The sequence below is a fragment of the Pteropus vampyrus genome, unplaced genomic scaffold (genome assembly GCF_000151845.1).
Source record: "Pteropus vampyrus isolate Shadow unplaced genomic scaffold, Pvam_2.0 Scaffold50, whole genome shotgun sequence".
In the NCBI taxonomy this organism is placed as follows: domain Eukaryota; kingdom Metazoa; phylum Chordata; class Mammalia; order Chiroptera; family Pteropodidae; genus Pteropus; species Pteropus vampyrus.
Window position 1 is genome coordinate 4232866 of NW_011888831.1, and position 4636 is coordinate 4237501.

General features: G+C 45.6%; 1 pseudogene; it reads right to left on the minus strand.

The window, feature by feature from the left end:
• Window positions 1-1347: 1347 nt before the first annotated feature.
• Window positions 1348-1466, minus strand: LOC111739530 (annotated as a pseudogene).
• Between the last annotated feature and the right edge of the window lie 3170 nt (window positions 1467-4636).

Consider the following 4636-nt stretch of genomic DNA (forward strand, 5'->3'; position numbering starts at 1 on the left):
CCACCCCCAGGGATTTCAGGCTTAGAAGAACTAATCTGCAAAAGCCATGGAGAAGAACTTGGAGCTTTTTCTAGAGGGTGTCTCTGCTCTCTTGACCCTTTAAGCTTTCCCAAACTAGGTCACTGTAGTCACCAACCTGGTGACTGAAGTTGCTGGCAGATGTCCTGCTCTCTGCCTTCCTTCTCACCAAGAACGGGTATGCAGTAGCAAGAAACTCCCAGCTGGCCAGGGGTGTTTTCCAGTTTCTTGACAGCTGTACCTGGGTTCCTGTTTCTGAAAAGACCTCACATAAAGTGCAGTAGACTCAACAGTGAGGCGTAGAAAGAAGACCTAGCCCCATGATCCTTCCTCCTGCATGGCACCATGAGGACCATTCTTCCCACCATGTAAAAGGAAGACAGTGGGCAAAGGGTGAGTCAAAGGTGACAATCAGGCCTGCAAGAACCACGTGGGGGTTCCTATGTACAGACATAACGACTTGGGTACCTTCCTAGCTGCCCCCCTCAAGTTGCTGCATTTTTTACAATTGTTCATGCTTCAAGCATTTCCCGTCATTGATTTTTGGTCTTGCCTCAGAGCTTTTTGTGAACCTTGAGATTAAGCTGGGAATTTATATTTTCTTTTTGTTCATTTGGAAAATTTACTTAAAATGGTCGTAATAATTTTCAGTCGAATATATCTGCTTTGCTTGTTTGAAATATTTTCATGAATTTTTACATTTTATTTCCAATTTTAAATTGTCTAATAGCAAATTGGCTTTAAAAAATGAACAGGCAATCACTACTTCAGGTATTAATTTATCCTAGGAGGTATTATAACTTTCTGCAATTTGTCTTAGTAAAGTTTTTTCCATTTAAAGAAATTTTTCTATTTGGAAATAATATAGGTTCAAATGAAGTTGCCCTTTCCCCCTCAAAAAAGGTACAGAGAGATTCCATATACCTTTCCCCCAGTTTTCCCCAGTGGTAACATCTTTCATAACTTCATTTTACCTTTTCAATTCTAAATTTATTTTCAGTTACTGATATTTTCTTAACCTATTTAGGTAGAGTTTTCTTATATTTAAACAACTTTGATTAAAAAAATAATAAAACTTCCAATAGGGACAAAGATATGAATGGTCACACTTTTGCTTGAATATTTCTGAATGAAACATTAGGATTTTTAGTGTAAATTTTATCATTGGACTGAGAAATGAAAGATGAGAAATAGTAGCCCGAATCAGGTTTTGTAACCAGGGTCCATGCCAGAGTTGGGGGAATGAGGAAGGAGTGTGTCCACACATCCCGAATTTGACGCAAGGCTTTCTGGGAATGTGTAGGTTTCTTTCTTTTTTTTATTTTTTAACGCCTACAGCACCTGCTATTCCAAGGTGGTCTCCCATCTAAGTACTAACCAGGCCCGACCCTGCTTAGCTTCCAAGATCAGACGAGATTAGGCACCTTCAGGGTGGCATGGCCGTAGACTGTAGGTTTCTACAGAGAACTTTGCCTCCAATCCTCAAAAAGGTTAAGAACATTAAACGTTCAGGTAATCCTAGGCATTGTTGTACCTCCCCATAGGTGGCGCTCTGCCTTTGAGCTGACACCATTGACTGTAAGGGCAACATGGGCAAGAAAATTTACAAAGTCTGTGGTGGAAATAAGCATTCTTGACCAATTTGGCTGTGACCAAATGTCTCCTTCCTCACTCACACAAAGGAAATGGGAGTCAAAAAAAGGACCTGAAGAAGACAGCACCGGCATTTTATACCTAGGCTCTCTGCTTCCTTTTCATTCCAAAAGCTGTGGCCACTGGCGGAAGCAAAGCTTTCCGGGAACAGCAGTTTCCAAATGCCATTGCGAAGACCAGGGGAGACTGTAATTGAGATTTTACCGATTTGCAATGAAACATTAACGTAGGGAGCTTTTCATTAAGCCAAATTTATTCAATGTAAAGATAATCCTTTATTCCGAAACCATGTCCCTATTTTTGGTTGGGAGAGGGAGAAGCGTGTCTTAAAAAGATCTTTTTTTAATGAACTGATGGTATGGGTGCATAGCAGCTTGTTGTTTCTCAATGTCTCTAGCTGGCCAAACGGGTAGGCCCTCAAAATTTTTTCCGGCATTTTAATGCTCTGGGGAATCCCAAAACTCTGGGAATGACGGTTTTGGAGGACTTGGGCAGAGCAGTCCTTGCCTTACATCCTCCCATCCCCACCCCTACCCTACACAGGCCAAGGGGCCTGCTTACCTGTGCCAGTCCCTTCACACAGCCTCCTTCCTCTTTATAACCTGCCTCTCTGTTATTTGCAGACAATTATTTGTAATAATTAGCCAATGATTCTTAAAGACAATTATATTCTTCCATCAGCAAACATTGATGTTCTTTTCTTAGGTCTTTTGATGAAGCCAGTTTTAAGGAGATACTTTATTTACATAAAGCCAAATGGTTCCTTTTGAGGAGGGTTTGGATTCAACGTTAAAGTTTTAAAATCTTAGCTAAGGGGCTGGTGCTTGGGGCTGGCGGTCAGGGTAGAAAAAGAGTTGGGAAGACATTTTCCGCCTTGAAAAAAGAGGAGATGCTTTAAAAGGTAAGATGCCCAGGGGGCCTGGAACAATGTGTGCCGGCCCTCCCCAAGCTAATGAGATCTAAAAGTATCAATGTGATGAGCTCAGCCCTGCAAGTAAAGTTATTCAGAAGTGCTGCCCTCGTTGCTGTGCCAGCCTCTTACTGACCACAGCTTCAATCTCTCCTCCTAGCCACCTCTGGGGACCTCCAGAGCTAATCGCTTCAGGGAGCTTGATTGAAATGTGTTCCTCACCCTCGGCTGTTCATAAAAGCTTTATCCTGGGCAAAGGCTGACCCAGAATGAATAGAGGCATCTCACGAGTCAGGAGGCCAGAGGTGCTGCCCAAGGCAGGATCTAGGCTTATAGACAAAGCTCCCTTACTGCGGTTGTATTAAAAAGAGGAGAAAGCTACAATTTTATCTCCTCACAAATGCCCCTCTCTTTATGGTTTGGCCCTACCTGGTGGCTATTTGTACTTGACTCGTCGTGGGCAAAATAACAGCTAGATGCAGTTTCTATCAAAGTTAGAAAAAAAATAAACCCCGAGAGTCTGTTCCTGCTGGGTTTATAAAGAGCTGTTTTCTTCCTGAGCTCTATGGCATGGTGGTTCTAATCTGAAATTTCTTTTTAATCATAGCAGGAGTCCCAATTAGCGTGTTGGGTATCTTTCAAGGAGAACTGGGAGTTCCATGACCGTAGAGAGCCGAGGAAATAGTACATGAGAAGCCCCCGAGGAACAGGGCAGAGCAGGCAGCGCCATCCGGCCTGTGCGCACATGTGTGTGCATAAACATGTATTTGCAGGTTGACTTCCCACTCATGAGACTGGGTGTCTGTCACCCAGGTCCCCGGAAACCCAGCACCAGACCAGGACCAGAACCAGAGCAGACATGCGAAGTGTTGCCCTCGGTGTACCATGGCAGGAACCCTGCCCGTGAGCCAGTGCGAAACACACAATACATGTGCACATACCCTGCCTGCTAAGAATACAGAGGGGAGACAAGCTCCATTTGTAAGGCGGCAGAAACAGAATTTGGGGCGTCCTTCTGCTCTCTGTGAGATGGGCTGCACCTCCAGCTCAGCTGGCACCAGGGCCCAGCTCCAACCTGGAACTGCCAGTGACCTACTTTCCTTTGTTGTTGTTTTTGGAAGTGCTGATGTCAATGCAGAATTCAGCAGAGAGGCTGAGTGAGAAAAAAAGAGAAGGGGGAGAAGGAAGGGGAGGGATGGAAGGGGGGACAAGAGCACGTCAGATAGCTATAATGGTACAGGTACCTGCAACAGTGCTAAACTAACCACATACTATTCCGTTCCCATAGGCCTGCCCGATATAGCTGGAATCAGTCAGGGCCTTGCAGCTTCGGGTTGAGTAAACAAGGACCAGTCTTCCTATAGCTTCCTCTCTCCATCTGGGGACAGGTAACAGGTGAAGGTGATGCCCAGGTAGGCATGCCCAAATGTGCATTCCTTGGGAGGAGCCACACACTCTCCCTGGTGCCTGGAGGTGTTGGGTTTGCAGCCATCGCTATGCCATCGATGAGATGCCAAGCTGGCCACCCTGCCGTGTGGGACTTGGTGCAGGCTTTGCACACTTGCTAGGGCTGGAGGAAATTGGCCTTTGGGGATGTGGAAGGCAGTTTCCTCTGTTCACCTGCTCCTTGGTAACGCACACGACAAAGAAGTCGCCTGCTCTCACCTCTCATTCTCAGGCACCCCAGGAGACCTGCAGGGTTTGGAAGGAGGAGACCCTGGACAGTCTGAGAATTCTCTGAACCACAGAGAATTTTTCCAAGGTGCTGGTCTTTCAGGTTCTGAAATTCATCTCTTCTTCACTGCCTGGCTTTCCCATCCTGCAGTTAGGGTTGAATTCCAGGCCGGGGATGACAAAGACTCATGCACTTTCTACCTCTTTGCAAAACCCCAGCTGCAGCTCCGCTGCCTCAGCATGGCTGCTGAGAAGAATCCACAGCCGAAGCATCAGGCTACTTCTCCCTGACTGAGCCACTCCTCGTGACACTTGGTCAACAGATTCCTAATGAGAAAATAATTCCAGATCCACATTGTCATGAAACCTAAGGCCACAAGC